Source organism: Pseudophryne corroboree (assembly GCF_028390025.1).
Source record: "Pseudophryne corroboree isolate aPseCor3 chromosome 12 unlocalized genomic scaffold, aPseCor3.hap2 SUPER_12_unloc_2, whole genome shotgun sequence".
NCBI lineage: Eukaryota > Metazoa > Chordata > Amphibia > Anura > Myobatrachidae > Pseudophryne > Pseudophryne corroboree.
Genome location: NW_026967486.1, coordinates 44,247 through 63,959, shown reverse-complemented (window position 1 = coordinate 63,959; position 19,713 = coordinate 44,247). Strand labels below are relative to the sequence as shown.

The window sequence follows — 19,713 nt, the reverse complement described above, 5'->3', positions numbered from 1 at the left end:
CTTATTCTATGGCAGGCTTACCATGTCCAAAGTCTGTTAAGGCCCACTCTACACGTAAAGTGGATTCTTCCTGGGCGGCTGCCCGGGGTGTCTCGGCTATTCAGCTTTGCCGAGCGGCTACTTGGTCAGAGTCGAACACGTTGGCTAAGTTCTACAAGTTCGATACTTTGACCAAACTTTAGGTCCTCAGAGGCCAATCTGTTCTGCAGTAACCTCAGCACTCTCCCTCCCGTACTGGGAGCTTTGGTACATCCCCATGGTACTAAATGGACCTCAGCATCCTCTAGGACGTAAGAGAAAATAGGATTTTAATTACCTACCAGTAAATCCTTTTCTCGTAGTCCGTAGAGGATGCTGGGCGCCCGCAAAGTGCTTCGTATTCCTGCATTGTTACTTGGTTACGTTTGTTGTTTCAGCCGTTGCTGAATCGTTCCAAGTTGGTTAGCTTGGCTTTCCTTTTTTGTTATGTGTGAGCTGGTGTGAATCTCACCACTATCTGTGTATTTCCTTCTCTCGAAGTATGCCTGTCTCATCGGGCACAGTTTCTAGACTGAGTCTGGTAGGAGGGGCATAGAGGGAGGGGCCAGCCCACTCTATTAAACTCTTAAAGTGCCGGTGGCTCCCAAAGGACCCGTTTATACCCCATGGTACTAAATGGACCCCAGCATCCTCTACGGACTACAAGAAAAGGATTTACCGGTAGGTTATTAAAATCCTATTATTTATTACCAGTTATTTATATAGCGCACACATATTCCGCAGCGCTTTACAGAAAATATTTGGCCATTCACATCAGTCCCTGCCCCAGTGGAGCTTACACTCTATATTCCCTATCACATGTACATGCACACACTTTCACACTAGGGTTAGTTTTTGTTGGGAGCCAATTAACCTATCAGTATATTTTTGGACTGTGGGAGGAAACCCACGCAAGTACGGGGAGAATATACAAACTCCACACAGTTATGGCCATGGTGGGAATGGAACCCATGACCTGAGTGCTGTGAGGCAGTAATGCTAACCACTACACCATCTGTGCTGCCCTCGTAGTTACATAAAATTACAAACACAGGCACACTTATGCTGGGTACACACTAGATGGCGCTCCAGGAGCAATATCGTCACTGTTTCACCTTGACATCCCTGGCAGACGTGGTAGTGTATACACAAGGTACTCGGAACATTAGTGTACATTTTGTAAAGTGCCATTTGCATTATGGTTTTCCCAAAAATACTATATCTTCTTTCTTAAGGAATTGAACACAATCACAGTGCTGATTGATAAATGATACTTTATTTTTATAACATCGCCATTATGTCACTTTTATTGATAGGGGTCCCCACAAACCTTAATCCGGCCACACACACACACACACACACACACACACACACACACACACACACACACACTATATATATATATATATATATATATATATATCTATCTATCTTATAAATGATATGTGTGTGTACATCTATATATCTGTCTACGGAAACCCCTCCAGTAAATCCTGCGTTTGCCCCTGACATGGAACACCTACCTGCTCACCAAGTACACCCCTTCATAGCACGGGGATTCCCTGATGGCAGGATAACGCACCCATTGCCCAGGAATGGTCTGAGGAACATGAGGAACAAGGTGCTGACTTGGCCTTTAAATTCCTTAAGTCCAGCTGAGAATCTGTGAGATGTGCTGGAAAAATAAGTCCAAGTTATGGAGGGTATTTGGTTAACATACTGTCGGGATCCCAGCTGTCTCAATACCGACGCTGGAATCCCAATAGGGGTACTATATCACCACTGGAATACCGGCGAGGTAGGTGATTCCACGACACCCATTGAGGGAGAACAGAACCTGTGACAAGCGAAGCCCGCCACCCAGCCTGCAATGCCAGCATTCTAGCACCCGGGATTGTGATGTCGGTATACTGACAAGCCCATGCAGAGGGATCACATACCAATCTCCTGTGGTGGCCCCAGAACACAACTTACAGTACTAACGTCTAGGTGCCAGATACCGCAGGACGCCTCCAGAGGTCTTGTGGAGTCCACGCCTTGGTAGGTCAGGGCTGTTCTGGCAGCACAATGTCAGGGCTGATATATACTGTATATACCTGTGTGTGTGTGTGTGTCTCTGTGTGTGTCTGTTTCTGTGCGTGTGTGTCTGTCTGTCTGTGCGTGTGTGCATGTCTGTGCGTGTGTCTGTGCGTGTGTGTGTGTGTGCGTGTGTGCATGTGTGTGTGTGTGCGTGTGTGTCTGTGCGTGTGTGTGTGTCTGTGCGTGTGTGTCTGTGTCTCTGTGTGTGTCTCTGTGTGTCTGTGCGTGTGTGTGTGTCTGTGTGTCTGTCTGTCTGTTTCTGTGCGTGTGTGTCTGTCTGTTTCTGTGCGTGTGTGTGTCTGTCTGTCTGTGCGTGTGCGCGTGTCTGTGCGTGTGTGTCTGTGCGTGTGTGTCTGTGCGTGTGTGTCTGTGCGTGTGTGCATGTCTGTGTGTGTGTCTGTCTGTCTGTCTGTGCGTGTGTGTCTGTGCGTGTGTGTCTGCGTGTGTGTGTGTGTCTCTGTGTGTCTGTGCGTGTGTGTGTGTCTGTGTGTCTGTCTGTTTCTGTGCGTGTGTGTGTGTGTCTGTCTGTGCGTGTGTGTGTGTGTGTGTGTGTCTGTTTATCTGTGCGTGTGTGCATGTCTGCGTGTGTCTGTCTGTCTGTGCATGTCTGTGCGTGTGTGTCTGTGTGTGTGTGTCTGTGCGTGTGTCTGTCTGTGCGTGTGTGCATGTCTGTGCGTGTGTGTGTCTGTGCGTGTGTGTCTGTGCGTGTGTGTCTGTGCGTGTGTCTGTCTATCTGTGCGTGTGTGCATGTGTCTGTGTGTGTCTCTGTCTGTGCGTGTGTGCATGTGTGTGTGTGTGTGTCTGTGCGTGTGTGCATGTCTGTGCGTGTGTCTGTGTGTGTGTGTGTCTGTCTGTGCGTGTGTGCATGTCTGTGCGTGTGTGTGTCTGTGTGTGTCTGTGTCTGTGTGTGTGTCTGTGCGTGTGTGTCTGTGCGTGTGTGTGTCTGTGTGTCTGTCTGTTTCTGTGCGTGTGTGTGTCTGTCTATCTGTGCGTGTGTGCATGTCTGCGTGTGTCTGTCTGTCTGTGCGTGTGTGCATGTCTGTGCGTGTGTGTCTGTGTGTGTGTGTCTGCGTGTGTGTCTGTGCGTGTGTCTGTCTGTCTGTGCGTGTGTGCATGTCTGTGCGTGTGTGTGCGTGTGTGTCTGTGCGTGTGTGTCTGTGCGTGTGTCTGTCTATCTGTGCGTGTGTGCATGTCTGTGCATGTGTCTGTGTGTCTCTGTCTGTGCGTGTGTGCATGTGTGTGTGTGTCTGTGCGTGTGTGCGTGTGTCTGTCTGTGCGTGTGTGCATGTCTGTGCGTGTGTCTGTGTGTGTGTGTGTGTGTGTCTGTCTGTGCGTGTGTGCATGTCTGTGCGTGTGTGTGTCTGTGTGTGTGTGTGTGTGTGTCTGTGCGTGTGTGTCTGTGTGTGTGTCTGTCTGTGCGTGTGTGCATGTCTGTGCGTGTGTCTGTGCGTGTGTCTGTGCATGTGTCTGTGTGTGTCTCTGTGTGTGTGTGTCTGTGCGTGTGTGTCTGTGCGTGTGTGTGTCTCTGTGTGTCTGTTTCTGTGCGCGTGTCTGCGTGTGTGTCTGTGTCTCTGTGTGTGTGTGTGTCTGTGCGTGTGTGTCTGTGTGCGTGTGTGTCTGTGCGTGTGTGTCTGTGTGTGTGTCTGTGCGTGTGTGTCTGTCTGTTTCTGTGCGTGTGTCTGTGTGTCTGTCTGTCTGTCTGTGCGTGTGTCTGTGCGTGTGTGTGTCTGTGCGTGTGTGTGTGTCTGTGCGTGTGTGTGTGTCTGTGCATGTCTGTGCGTGTGTCTGTGTGTGTGTGTGTGTGTGTGTGTGTCTGTCTGTGCGTGTATGTCTGTGCGTGTGTCTGTGCGTGTGTGTCTGTGCGTGTGTCTGTCTATCTGTGCGTGTGTGCATGTCTGTGCATGTGTCTGTGTGTGTCTGTGTGTGTGTCTGTCTGTCTGTGCGTGTGTGCATGTCTGTGCGTGTGTGTGTCTGTGCGTGTGTGTCTGTATGTGTGTGTGTGTGTGTCTGTGTGTCTGTCTGTCTGTGCGTGTGTGCATGTCTGTGCGTGTGTGTGTGTGTCTGTGTGTGTGTCTGTGCGTGTGTGTCTCTGTGTGTGTCTGTCTGTTTCTGTGCGTGTGTCTGCGTGTGTGTCTGTGTCTCTGTGTGTGTGTGTGTCTGTCTGTGCGTGTGTGTCTGTGTGTGTGTGTGTGTGTCTGTGTGTGTGTGTGTGTCTGTGCGTGTGTGTCTGTCTGTTTCTGTGCGTGTGTCTGTGTGTGTCTGTCTGTCTGTGCGTGTGTGCATGTCTGCGTGTGTCTGTGCGTGTGTGTGTCTGTGCGTGTGTGTGTGTCTGTGCGTGTGTCTGTCTGTGCGTGTGTGCATGTCTGTGCGTGTGTCTGTGTGTGTGTGTGTGTGTGTGTCTGTCTGTGCGTGTGTGCATGTCTGTGCGTGTGTGTGTGTGTCTGTGTGTGTGTCTGTGTGTGTGTTTGTTTGTGTGTGTGTGTGTGTGTGTCTGTGTGTGTGTGTGTGTGTGTGTGTGTGTGTGTCTGTGTGTCTGTGTGTCTGTCTGTCTGTGCGTGTGTGCATGTCTGTGCGTGTGTGTGTCTGTGTGTGTGTCTGTGCGTGTGTGTCTCTGTGTGTGTCTGTCTGTTTCTGTGCGTGTGTCTGAGTGTGTGTCTGTGTCTCTGTGCGTGTGTGTCTGTGTGCGTGTGTGTCTGTGTGTGTGTCTGTGCGTGTGTGTGTGTGTCTGTGTGTCTGTCTGTTTCTGTGCGTGTGTCTGTGTGTGTCTGTCTGTCTGTGCGTGTGTGCATGTCTGCGTGTGTCTGTGCGTGTGTGTGTCTGCGTGTGTGTCTGTGCGTGTGTCTGTCTGTGCGTGTGTGCATGTCTGTGCGTGTGTGTGTGTCTGTCTGTGCGTGTATGTCTGTGCGTGTGTGCATGTCTGTGCGTGTGTCTGTGTGTGTGTGTGTGTGTGTCTGTCTGTGCGTGTGTGCATGTCTGTGCGTGTGTGTCTGTGCGTGTGTGTCTGTGCGTGTGTCTCTGTGCGTGTGTGTGTCTGTGCGTGTGTGTCTCTGTGTGTGTCTGTCTGTTTGTTTCTGTGTCTGCGTGTGTGTCTGTGTGTCTCTCTGTGTGTGTGTGTGTGTGTGTGTGTCTGTGCGTGTGTTTCTGTGCGTGTGTGTGTATGTCTGTTTCTGTGCGTGTGTCTGTGTGTGTCTGTCTGTGCGTGTGTGCATGTCTGTGCGTGTGTGTCTGTGTCTCTGTGTGTGTGTCTCTGTGTCTGCGTCTGTGCGTGTGTGTCTGCGTGTGTCTGTGTCTCTGTGTGTGTGTCTCTGTGTCTGCGTGTGTGTGTCTGTGCGTGTGTGTCTCTGTGTGTGTCTGTCTGTTTCTGTGTGTCTGTCTGTTTCTGTGTGTCTGTCTGTGTCTGCGTGTGTGTCTGTGCGTGTGTGTGTCTGTGCGTGTGTGTGTCTGTGCGTGTGGGTGTCTGTGCGTGTGTGTCTCTGTGTGTGTCTGTCTGTCTGTCTGTGCGTGTGTGTCTGTGTCTCTGTGTGTGTGTCTGTGTGTGTGTGTCTGTCTGTCTGTGCGTGTGTCTGTGTCTCTGTGTGTGTGTCTCTGTGTCTGCGTGTGTGTGTCTGTGCGTGCGTGTCTGTGCGTGTGTGTGTGTGTGTGTGTGTGTGTTCTTAGAGAGACCAGTTGTTCTGTTTAATGTACTTCCATTTATTAGAACAAAACATTTCCTGTTTCCCATTGTTCCAGGTGTAAGAGACGTTCTCCCTCCACTTCTGTTAGGGGTGACAGTCTTACAGCACGCCAGCGTTTCCGGTTTAGCAGATGTACACACGTCCTCCGTGGCCTTTGCAAGCTGCAGAGGAGAGACATGGTCAGGGACTGTGTAAATGACAGTAACAAGAACTAGTAACTATTATCAAAATCAATAATATATTCCAATGTAAGGAGCCTTATACCGCGGTCACCGCCACGGGAAGTATCAAATAAACAGTCATTATTCCCGGCAATTCAGCGATGGTTCTGAAGGGGTTAAATTGTCAGATCACGGAGGAGATCTCTGCAAACCGTAACTATCCCTGATGTACCTAATAGGAGGCCAAGAGTCAGTCACCTGATGTATCCAATTACCAGCGATTGGCTGCACTTTATCTCTCTCCAAGGCGCGATCCATACCCCTGTGTGATAGCGCTGAGAGCGATGTATAAGGAGTGCTGCCACTTCCAGCTTCTCTGCGGGATGCTATAGGGATGCTGAATTCTCCTTCATCTGACCCTGGCTGTTACAGCTGCCGTCCCCCCACTGATGTGCTTCCGTCCTGCCCTGGGCGGCCATGAGCCGTGTAGTGTTTCCCTGCATGCTTCCTGGTATACAGCTATGCACAGATATGGGGCGGATCCTGTATTATGTGGTACAGTACAGTATCTAGGAGATGAAGTTACCATGGCAACAGTTATTGTTGGAATGTCAGCATGGAACATGTCGGCATCTGCAGAATGTATACACAGTGACATTCTAATCATGCTGACATTAAATCGGGGGTCTGCCTGTACCCATAATCCTCCCCTGTAGCCTAACCCTAATGTTGGTAATCTGCAGAATGTCGACAGATCAGATGCCGACATTGTGAACACTTATACATTCGGCAGATGTTAACCTATTCAGTGCCAACCATACTGAGCATCAGTAACCCTAACCCTAGATCTATAGTTTCAACTCTGAGACCAAACTGTTGGCAGAGTGTTGCGATGTCGGACAGGAGTGTTAGTCCACACAACGGCACTTAACCAGGGTGATTGGTCTATTCAGATAACAGAGATAACAGCTTGTAGTATATAGAAGATGTTCTGCAGCAGCATGAACTCACAGTATACATGCTAAGCAGTACAGCGGTAACACAGCGTCTCAGTACATGCAGGATGCGGGTTAGACAAGGTCACACAAAGGAGAGCAGAAGCAGCACGTCAGTGCAGTTGTCTCTCCCAGGAAGAACTCTCAGACTGTGCACTGAGCTGACACTAGGAGGGAAAACACTAGAGCAGGGAAGCTGCCTCTAGTTCCGGGAATGGAGACACAATGATTCAGTACACACAGGATGCGGCTGCAGGGTAGACAAGGTCACACAAAGGAGAGCAGAAGCAGCACGTCAGTGCAGTTGTCTCTCCCAGGAAGAACTCTCAGACTGTGCACTGAGCTGACACTAGGAGGGAAAACACTAGAGCAGGGAAGCTGCCTCTAGTTCCGGGAATGGAGACACAATGATTCAGTACACACAGGATGCGGCTGCAGGGTAGACAAGGTCACACAAAGGAGAGCAGAAGCAGCACGTCAGTGCAGTTGTCTCTCCCAGGAAGAACTCTCAGACTGTGCACTGAGCTGACACTAGGAGGGAAAACACTAGAGCAGGGAAGCTGCCTCTAGTTCCGGGAAGGAAGACACAATGATTCAGTACACACAGGATGCGGCTGCAGGGTAGACAAGGTCACACAAAGGAGAGCAGAAGCAGCACGTCAGTGCAGTTGTCTCTCCCAGGAAGAACTCTCAGACTGTGCACTGAGCTGACACTAGGAGGGAAAACACTAGAGCAGGGAAGCTGCCTCTAGTTCCGGGAATGGAGACACAATGATTCAGTAAACACAGGATGCGGCTGCAGGGTAGACAAGGTCACACAAAGGAGAGCAGAAGCAGCACGTCAGTGCAGTTGTCTCTCCCAGGAAGAACTCTCAGACTGTGCACTGAGCTGACACTAGGAGGGAAAACACTAGAGCAGGGAAGCTGCCTCTAGTTCCGGGAATGGAGACACAATGATTCAGTACACACAGGATGCGGCTGCAGGGTAGACAAGGTCACACACAGGAGAGCAGAAGCAGCACGTCAGTGCAGTTGTCTCTCCCAGGAAGAACTCTCAGACTGTGCACTGAGCTGACACTAGGAGGGAAAACACTAGAGCAGGGAAGCTGGCTCTAGTTCCGGGAATGGAGACACAATGATTCAGTACACACAGGATGCGGCTGCAGGGTAGACAAGGTCACACAAAGGAGAGCAGAAGCAGCACGTCAGTGCAGTTGTCTCTCCCAGGAAGAACTCTCAGACTGTGCACTGAGCTGACACTAGGAGGGAAAACACTAGAGCAGGGAAGCTGCCTCTAGTTCCGGGAATGGAGACACAATGATTCAGTACACACAGGATGCGGCTGCAGGGTAGACAAGGTCACACAAAGGAGAGCAGAAGCAGCACGTCAGTGCAGTTGTCTCTCCCAGGAAGAACTCTCAGACTGTGCACTGAGCTGACACTAGGAGGGAAAACACTAGAGCAGGGAAGCTGCCTCTAGTACTGGGAATGGAGACACAGCGATTCAGTACATGTAGGATGCAGCTGCGGGGTAGACAAGGTCACACAAACAGGAGAGTAGAAGCAGCTCGTCAGTGCAGTTGTCTCTCCCAGGAAGAACTCTCAGACCGTGCAGTAAGCGCCTCCTCCTACATTGAGCTGACACTAGGAGGGAAAACTCTAGAACAGGAAAGCTGCCTCTAGTGCTGGGAATGGAGACAGACAGCAGAGTGATCGACTGCCTGACTCCCCCCCCCCCCCCACACTCAAGGCTGTCTACGGTTACATACATTGCATAACTCTTTATCAAAATATTAGTCAATAAGGTTTTCCTGGAACCGAAATCACATTACTAAAGCTTGGTAAGCAAACAGTAAGACAAATCAACATTTCTCAAAAGTATTCCAGTTCACATTTTGTCATAAACATACTCAGCAAGTATGATGACAGTCCCTTTGTCAACATATCAGCAGCATTGCTCTCGCTTGCTATGTAATCCACATTGACAGACTTGTTTTCCTGGAACCGAAATCACATTACTAAAGCTTGGTAAGCAAACAGTAAAACAAATCAACATTTCTCAAAAGTATTCCAGTCCACATTTTGTCATAAACATACTCAGCAAGTATGATGACAGTCCCTTTGTCAACATATCAGCAGCATTGCTCTCGCTTGCTATGTAATCCACATTGACAGACTTGTTTTCCACTAACTCATGGATAAAGTAATGTCTAATGGCAATGTGTTTGGAACATCCATAATCCTTGGTGCTGGAAGACAAATCAATTGCTCCCTTGTTATCACACACAATGTTGATAGTCTCACTGTGATAAAGAAGGTTAAGCTCACATAAAGTCTCCTTTATCCATAAAGCTTCTTTTGCAGTTTCTGTAAGTGCCATGTATTCCGCCTCAGTGGTGGATAGGGCAACAGTGGGTTGCTTTCTGCTCGCCCAGCTGACTGCTATGCCTGCCAAAATGAACAAGTATCCCGTATAGGAATGACGGTCATCCTCAGCTGATCCCCAATTGGCACCACAGAGAACTTCCAAAGTCGTACCTTTTGACTTTGTAAACACTAACTTTAATGAACTTGTACCTTTTAAGTACATGAAGATTCTTTTGACTGCAATCCAGTGTTGCCTACCAGGGTTTATTGCAAACTGGCTTATCCGGCTCACTGCATGAGTGATGTCGGGGCGAGTCCAATACTTACATACATCAAGTTACCAACTGCATTTTGATAAGGAATCTCTCTCATTTCCTCTATTTCCTCCTGGCTGGTTGTTCACATGGCCTTTACCATCTTTATACATTTGTCAATAGGAGTGCTCACTGGTTTTGCATCAGACATTCCATACTTGCAAAGTATTGCTTCAATATATGTCTGATGATCAATTGTAACAGTCCCATCTTTCAGGTTTTGTACAATTCTCATCTAACAAATGATCTGCAGGGCCTAATTCATATCTGATCGCAGCAGCAAATTTGTTAGCTAATGGACAAAACCATGTGCACTGCAGGGGAGGCAGATATAACGTGCAGAGAGAGATAAATTTGGGTGGGTTATTTTGTTTCTGTGCAGGGTAAATACTGGCTGCTTTATTTTTACACTGCAATTTAGATTGCAGATTGAACACACCCCACCCAAATCTAACTCTCTCTGCACATGTTATATCTGCCTCTCCTGCAATGCACATGGTTTTGCCCAACTGCTAAAAAAAATTCTGCTGCGATCAACTCAGAATTACCCCCCATGTGCACTGCAGGGGAGGCAGATGTAACATGTGCAGAGAGAGTTAGATTTGGGTGGGGCATTCAAACGGAAATCTAAATTGCAGTGTAAAAATAAAGCAGCCAGTATTTACCCTGCACAGAAACAAAATAACCCACCCAAATCTAACTCTCTCTGCACATGTTACATCTGCCCCACCTGCAGTGCACATGGTTTTGCCCATTAGCTAACACATTTGCTGCTGCAATCAGATCTGAATTAGGCCCTAAATCCTTTAGCTTGAATCTTTGTATCAGCTGCTGTTTTACATCAGTAATGGGCTCTTCTTGTCCTGCTAGCAATAGATCATCCACATACACAACTATGATGAACGGCTTTTCTTCTATAGTTTTGTGATATAAGCAGTGATCAGTCTCTGACCTCACAAAGTTCATCTCTAGCAGCACAGCATCCACCTTTACATACCAACAACGACCACTTTGCTTTAGGCCGTACAAAGATTTGTTTAAGAGGCAAACTTTTCCCTCTTGGAACATACTCTCATCATAATGCTCAGGTGGTTACATATAAATCTCCTCAATTAACTCTTCATTTAGGAATGCAGAATCACAGTCTAACTGGTATAACAATAAATCATGAAGTGTAGCAATGGCAATGACTAACCTCAAGGTGCTGTACCTTGCGACAGGTGAAAAGGTCTCTCCGTAGTCGATCCCAGATTTTTGTGTGTATCCTTTAGCAACAAGGCGGGCTTTATAACGAGAAATACTCTCATCTGCATTCAGCTTTCTGCAAAAGACCCACCTGCTCTTGATTTTATTACGGTTATTCGGCCTGTCAACTACAGTCCATGTACTGTTATCACCCACAGCTGACAGCTCTGTATCTGTTGCTGACTTCCATTCTTTCCAGTCACTACTTGATTTCCCTTCCTGTATATTCTGGGGTTCACAGTAAGCTATATTTGCATATTCCTCACTGTATCTTTTGCATGGAACACCTTTATTGCTCCTCATGGAACTCCAGATTTCTGATTGGGTATCTGCATTTACTCTTTCAGGTTCAGACATGGTTTCCGCTGCCTGTACATCCAGCGATACATATTGTTGCTGTGATTCTTGTTCCACTGTTCCAGTGATTGGTGCTGTCTCATGGAACACCACATCTCTAGACTTTAGAAGACGTTTGTTTGTAATGTCCCAAAGCCTGTATCCTTTGCTTTCGTCACAGTATCCTAGCATAATACATTCCACTGACTTTGGATCTAATTTCCGTCTTTTCTCCTTAGGTATACGTGCATAAGCTTCACAGCCGAAGACACGGAGATGATTGACAGCTGGCCTTTTCTTGGACCTCCAGTGGCGTTTTACCTTTTACGGCTACTGTGGGCACCTGGTTTATAAGATATACTGCAGTAGACGCTGCTTCCACCCAAAAGCTTTACTCCAGGCTTGCGTCACTCAACCTAATCCGTGCTCTCTCAACAATTGTACGATTTGCACGCTCACTCACACCATTTTGTTCTGGCGTGTAGGCAATTGTTAGTTGATGCTGTATGCCATATTTCTTCAGGAACTATGCTAAAACTCTGTTGTTATACTCTCCGCCATTGCCGGATCTCAAGACTTTTCATTTCAGATCGGTCTGAATCTCCACCAGGTTCTTGTATTCCACAATTTTATTGACAACTTCACTTTTAGCTTTCATGAAATACACGTGTCATCCTTGTGGCATCATTAATAAATATTATAAAGCACCTGTAGCCACTCACTGATTCCATCCCCATCGGACCACATACGTCACTATGCACCAGGGCTAGTGGTATTTCCGCTTTACTAGTAGACTTAGGAAATGGGGTGCGAGTCTGCTTTCCCTTTATACAACTCTCACACACAGGTCTCAGTATTACTCACAGTGATTCCAGTTGCCATTCCATCGAGTAGTTTCTGGACGTTGTCATATCCCAGATGACCTAGGCACCTGTGCCACAGCTCCATTGACTGGTTTGACTCAGAGGCCACCATTGCAGAACACTGCTCAATGTCCAGGACATACAGTTGGTTGCATCGGGTTGCTGAAGCAATTACAGTTCCTTCCTCATTTTGCACCATACATTTGCCCTTTGCAAACTGGACTCTGTAACCCTTTTCCTCCAGGACACTTATAGCAATGAGATCGCTTCCTAATTCTGGCACGAACAAGACGTCTTGGATGTCTGTAATAACTGTTTCCCCTTTCATTTTTAGACGCACTGTGATTGTCCCAAATTTTGAAGCAGTGAGGACTTTGTCTCTGATCCCTTTTACTGTGATGGGTTCACATGCTGTCAGTGAATTGCACCATTCCTGATAACGCCTAGTGGCCCCGAGTCCATGTACCAACAATTCTTCTTGTGACTATCTGCTATATTCAGTGCTGACCCATTTGGTTTGTCACGCTTCTGCGTACCACTGCAATCTGAGGCCTTGTGCCCACCTTGTGACATATAAAGCACTTGAACTTGAACTTTCTGGACTTAGGAGGACATTTACTAAGCAGTGATAAGAGCGGAGAAGTGAGCCAGTGGAGAAGTTGCCCATGACAGCCAATCAGCAGCTCTGTATCATTTTATAGTATGCAAATTATAGATGTTACTTCAGTGCTGATTGGTTGCCATGGGAAACTTCTCCACTGGCTCACTTCTCCACTGGCTCACTTCTCTGCTCATATCACTGCTTAGTAAATGTCCCCCTTAGTACCTTATGTGAAAAGGCAGAACGCTCAGCATGTGTCCTGACAGGAATACGTTCTTGGAACTGCAGCAGCTTGGCTCTTGCCAGGACGTCTAATCTTTGTGTAGTTACCATAGAAACAACCCTAATCACCACAGTTATCCAGAAGAAGCCACGGGACTGGGGCCGGGACCTGCCAGAGAGGCGCAGTCCCAACAAAATCAGTTGCAGTATCTGTCTACTGGGCCCACACTCTATGGCTGCGGTGTACCATCGTACCTCACTCGCCCCATCACAGGTTTGTTGTACATCTCTATGTTACTTGTCCGTGTGTCTCCTCTGTGAGGACACACCGTGAGACACGTCCTGTGCAGCCTTAGTGACTCAGTCATGTGTGCAGTATATCGCCATTGTGTTACTCAGAATGAGGCCTAATGAGTGATGGTTTTCCTTTACATTAGCATTCCTTCCAGAAGATGCAAAGCGGGACCTGGTGTACCCAAAAATGGGGGTGGGGCCTTGGGAGAATGGGTGGGACCTTACGGAAGAGAGCAGGGCCTCACCACATGACTCCCATTTTCGTCATTTTGGGGCGTGCCTAGCGCTTCCCGGCTCACCTCCCCGCACTGTTAGAGGCCGCATGCATACGCGAAGGATCTATTCAGTGATCACAGGCTCCCCGGGACACTGGAGCCTGTGGGCGAGACAGTTGGACAGTGTAGGAATAATGGGACAGATGGGAGGTATGCATTTGGGCCTGAGGAAAGGTTACACTAACAGATGGGGACGGACTGGGGCACATGTCACAGGAGGCGCAGCGCATGGTTAAGGGGGCATGTCATAAGTCAGGGGTACGTGGACTAGCGGCACGCCTCCATCTTTTATAGACAAGCACATCGTGCGAGGGGGCGGGCAAAATAGAGAGCCAGAAGCTGCGCTATGCATGGCCATCCTGGATCAACTGGCCATCAGCCCTCTTGGCATTTGCCAGGTGTCCAGCCTAGCCCTGCTAACAGGTGGCACCCTCTAATGTTTTTCAAAAAGTTTTATAAATGTTTTGGGCACGATGCCACTGTGGCTGCATATATTATCATTAGTGAAATGTGTAGGTTATTATTGCGCATAAGTGATGAAATAATGCCATGTGACGGAATTGCGGCTCTCACCCAGTACGCTGCTCCAGAATGACATGAAGGTGGCACTGCCAGTCACATGGCCACACTCTGCTGGGTTACGTCTTGTTGTGGTAACGCTGAACACTCCGCCACTTCCCTCATGTGTTGATCCCGTCACCACAGTCTCCACTAGATGCCAGTTCGGGATGCTGCAGAGGACACATGGAATTACTTCTATACTCATTGATGCTTATACCCCTTTTACAGCGCCAGCTTTGAACGCGGGTTATTGCACATGAGCGCGCATATCCAGTGTTGCTGTGCGGTGTAAAAGGGCCCAGTTGGAATAATCCAGATCGAGTGACCCGGTATTCCATCTCGGGTAGCAAGCAGGGTTCAACACGTGTTCAAGCCGGCTCACTGTGCAGTGTAAACGGGAAGCCGGGTTGATTCACTCTGTGTGTACGGGCAGTGCTTGGAGATCATGTGATCTCTAAGCGCCGCCCCCACCACCCAGCATGACACCGCTGTCATCACCAACTTAATGTCACCAACCCAATATGCCGGGTTGGAAACAGCAGCAGAGAGAGGGGCCTGAGGCGGGTCGCAGCCGGGAAGCACCCGTGTTTGACTCCCATGTGCGCCCTGCCTCAGCTGGTATAAAAGGTTTTTTTATTTTGGGGCATGCCCCGTGATTCCCGAGCAGCTGGGCCGCCCCATCCCCTCCTCCCCCGGGTACGGCATCTATTCGGTGATCACTGGTTCTCCCGCGGGACTGTTCGTAGGTATAACACAGTGGGGAGCACAATACAGGATACACAGTGGGAGGAGCAGAGCCGGAATAAGGCTATGGGGGGCCTTCAGGCAGAGGGGCCCCTAATAAAGAGGCAGGCAGATGAATATATATTTATATATATATATATATATATATATATATATATATATAAAAAAACACAGATTCCCAAGTGCGCTAGTGATGTAATGTAATTACACAATTCTTCCAGCGTTTATTTCATCAGAAAATGTGGACTGGAGGATGTTTAGATCTGGGGACCTGTAACAGACACCCCTCACCAAAAAGTCACCCAAACAAGAGGCCAACAGGCCAATTAATAAAAGGTTATTTTAATAACATACGATTATACATATGAATTTTAGTACACAATATAAAATTATATCAATAAAACACAGCCACAACCAACATGTTTGTAAGATGGATTCTAGATACTCCCTCACCTTTTTCAAGGTGCGAGCTCGAAGGGAGTATCTTCACAAACTAGGGTGCAATTTTCTGACTGACAAACCCAACGCGTTTCGTCTTATCGACTTCATCAGGGGTAACTTGTTTGGGGACAAGATAATATTCTATTAAAGAAAAACTGCTAATATGAAATAGGAATATCGTATATACATATATGTATATACATAAATATATGCACCTATATATATATATATATATATATGTGGTATGAGAAAAAATTGTATACCTACCGCATATAAGAAAAAAGGGCTAATTCACTCTCGATGGGTTTATATGGCAAAACGTAACCTGAAAATATGAATAGCACATTCTAAGATGTATTTATTTGATGGGACTACTGGAACACTGTTATTATTATGTGTTTTGGTACCACAAAACATACCTCAAATGGGAATTAATACAGTCTCCTTTATCAGGATTTAGTAGATGGAATTCCTATATTCAGGCTCCTAGCTGGAGTGGTAATTCTTTTTGGATATAAAATCTATAGAATAATAGTGTTTTTATAAACACTGCCTGATAAAAAAGGAAAAGGGAATCAAATGTAGACTACTTTTAATGGTTTCTCACCTATTGAAACCTATCAATTGATTATAGGAGATAACATACCTTAAAACTAATTAAGCATGATTCCTTAAAGGCCGTCTAGGAAATACTCTTGATTATAGTCCGTTGGGAGTGCCGACAACTGTATGCCGGCGTTTTTGCAAGCTGCTAAAACACATAAATGTTGGTATTTATAGAGAGATACTTGTCCATGTAATTTATTACACGGTCATGCCAATCCTACTATAAACATACCTAAAGTATGGTCTCCAGTTCTTATAATCAAAGTTATTATTGGTTCTTCAAATGTTGACTCACATGAAATTCTGAAAGAATTTAAACCTCAATTTCACTTTTTAGTATAAGGTGTGTCAGTCATAAAATCACTAACAAATATTTAAATGTATATACCAAAACTCAAATAGCTGGTCTGACAATCACAGGAATATAAAAGATGCGACTTCCCCAAATAGATCTCAAGGAACAAATCTTTTCAAAGAAATGAGAACATTGTCGTTGTCACATAGAGAGCACAAATAGAAATAGTAGCAGTTTAAAAAATTTCACAGAATAAATCCTTTCAAGAAACCAACAACCCTATTACTATTCATAAGAAGGCTCAGTTCTAATACTAAGAATAATGGCTAAATCCAGCAGATCTCATAAAATTATTCTTATCAAAAATCAAAGTGTTATTGATACTTATACGGGCTCGCTTTTAGCAATAAGAAAAATCCCCACTCCTCAATAACAAACCAGCAAAAGGGTTACAGTCATAATTATTAGTTCAAACCTTCACAAGATGAAACAGATAGAAATGATATGAGGACTCACCCTGGAGGAGATTTTGGCTGTATCTGGAAGTCACAGAATGAATTGGTGATTTCCAGATACAGCCAAAATCTCCTCCAGGGTGAGTCCTCATATCATTTCTATCTGTTTCATCTTGTGAAGGTTTGAACTAATAATTATGACTGTAACCCTTTTGCTGGTTTGTTATTGAGGAGTGGGGATTTTTCTTATTGCTAAAAGCGAGCCCGTATAAGTATCAATAACACTTTGATTTTTGATAAGAATAATTTTATGAGATCTGCTGGATTTAGCCATTATTCTTAGTATTAGAACTGAGCCTTCTTATGAATAGTAATAGGGTTGTTGGTTTCTTGAAAGGATTTATTCTGTGAAATTTTTTAAACTGCTACTATTTCTATTTGTGCTCTCTATGTGACAACGACAATGTTCTCATTTCTTTGAAAAGATTTGTTCCTTGAGATCTATTTGGGGAAGTCGCATCTTTTATATTCCTGTGATTGTCAGACCAGCTATTTGAGTTTTGGTATATACATTTAAATATTTGTTAGTGATTTTATGACTGACACACCTTATACTAAAAAGTGAAATTGAGGTTTAAATTCTTTCAGAATTTCATGTGAGTCAACATTTGAAGAACCAATAATAACTTTGATTATAAGAACTGGAGACCATACTTTAGGTATGTTTATAGTAGGATTGGCATGACCGTGTAATAAATTACATGGACAAGTATCTCTCTATAAATACCAACATTTATGTGTTTTAGCAGCTTGCAAAAACGCCGGCATACAGTTGTCGGCACTCCCAACGGACTATAATCAAGAGTATTTCCTAGACGGCCTTTAAGGAATCATGCTTAATTAGTTTTAAGGTATGTTATCTCCTATAATCAATTGATAGGTTTCAATAGGTGAGAAACCATTAAAAGTAGTCTACATTTGATTCCCTTTTCCTTTTTTATCAGGCAGTGTTTATAAAAACACTATTATTCTATAGATTTTATATCCAAAAAGAATTACCACTCCAGCTAGGAGCCTGAATATAGGAATTCCATCTACTAAATCCTGATAAAGGAGACTGTATTAATACCCATTTGAGGTATGTTTTGTGGTACCAAAACACATAATAATAACAATGTTCCAGTAGTCCCATCAAATAAATACATCTTAGAATGTGCTATTCATATTTTCAGGTTACGTTTTGCCATATAAACCCATCGAGAGTGAATTAGCCCTTTTTTCTTATATGCGGTAGGTATACAATTTTTTCTCATACCACATATATATATATATATATATAGGTGCATATATTTATGTATATACATATATGTATATACGATATTCCTATTTCATATTAGCAGTTTTTCTTTAATAGAATATTATCTTGTCCCCAAACAAGTTACCCCTGATGAAGTCGATAAGACGAAACGCGTTGGATTTGTCAGTCAGAAAATTGCACCCTAGTTTGTGAAGATACTCCCTTCGAGCTCGCACCTTGAAAAAGGTGAGGGAGTATCTAGAATCCATCTTACAAACATGTTGGTTGTGGCTGTGTTTTATTGATATAATTTTATATTGTGTACTAAAATTCATATGTATAATCGTATGTTATTAAAATAACCTTTTATTAATTGGCCTGTTGGCCTCTTGTTTGGGTGACTTTTTGGTGAGGGGTGTCTGTTACAGGTCCCCAGATCTAAACATCCTCCAGTCCACATTTTCTGATGAAATAAACGCTGGAAGAATTGTGTAATTACATTACATCACTAGCGCACTTGGGAATCTGTGTTTTTCTTTGTATGTTCCTGAGGTCTCCCAACAAAGACCTCTCCCAGTATGTCGCTCTTGACTTGGCGCAAGATAAGGATACTTCTGTGTTTTTCTATATATATATATATATATATATAAATAAATAAAACACAGATGTGTACATATAAATATACACATATATAAACACACCCTACCCAGATCCATAATAATACAACCAGACTTACTTTTTGCTGGCAGGTTGCTTTGACACAGGAGGAATAATGACTGAGCCACACGCTGCCACTGTCCTGCAGCCTGCGCGCTCAGCCAATAATGACTGAGCCACACGCTGCCACTGTCCTGCAGTCTGCGCGCTCAGCCAATAATGACTGAGCCACACGCTGCCACTGTCCTGCAGCCTGCGCGCTCAGCCAATAATGACTGAGCCACAGGCTGCTACTTTACATGGTATTGGACAGCTGAGCCGCCGCTCAGCTGTCCTGTACTCTTAGGCGGTCATGGCACCGACGCCGCGGCTGTTAGGTTGCGAGGGCAACCAAAGGGGGGACGAAAGCGCTGTACAGCACTGCAGATCGGTAAGAGCTCCGATCTGTGGTGGGGGGCCCTTTTAGGAAGGGGGCTCAGGGTACTTACCCCCAGGGCACCCCTTAATCCGGCTCTGGGGAGGAGCATAGCACAGTGTACACAGTGGGGGGAACACAATACAGGATACACTGTGGGAGCACAATTTTAGACATATTGTCCAGGATGTACTAAACGGAGAATGCGGTAAACCCCCGTTTACCGCATTTTTGGAATGCACTAACCCCCGGTTGCCATGACAGCACCGCGGGGGGGATTTTGCTGGCGATACCCCATAGAAGCCTATGGGCTTCTCTCTGCTGTGCTGGTGTGAGGGATCCGATGCATGCGCAGAATGACACCTGGGGCCAAAACCCAGAAGTCAGGGAGCTGCCGGAGATCGCGGAGGGAAGCTCTTATCGGAAGAGCGATGTCACTTCGTACATCTGACCACAGACTGGCGACACAATACAGAAAAAGCAAATGGGTGACATGTATGTGTCTTGGGGAGGGGGGTTCTGATGGACTATTTCTCCTCCCCATGTCAAATGCTGGCTACACTCCTGTGCTTCAGTGGATTCCAGTATGGTAAATGTCTAGGTTTGGAAATACTGTATTTCTGATCCAAAGGGACATCAGTGAAAGAGTGTCCATGTTACTTACCTGGGATCAGCTATTAATACTCCAATCACATTGTCAAACCCCAGTGTGTGGGCAGCCATGCAGGCAGCAGCCATTGTGTTGACGTTGTTCGGTGCCATTGGACAGAGGTTACGCACAGGACCCTCATAGAGAAC

At 45.9% G+C, this 19,713-nt stretch overlaps 1 protein-coding gene and 1 long non-coding RNA gene across 2 annotated transcripts in view; both read right to left on the bottom strand.

The window, feature by feature from the left end:
• LOC134983018 (V-type proton ATPase catalytic subunit A-like) overlaps positions 1–19,713 on the bottom strand; it is a 419,995-nt gene that overhangs the window by 381,048 nt on the left and 19,234 nt on the right. The gene's annotated exons all lie outside the window — the stretch shown is intronic.
• LOC134983020 (uncharacterized) lies at positions 5,764–6,867 on the bottom strand. The gene is made up of 2 exons (XR_010191595.1): positions 6,191–6,867; positions 5,764–5,932 (listed from the first exon to the last, which is right to left on the bottom strand). It is a non-coding gene; the product is annotated as an uncharacterized LOC134983020 (long non-coding RNA).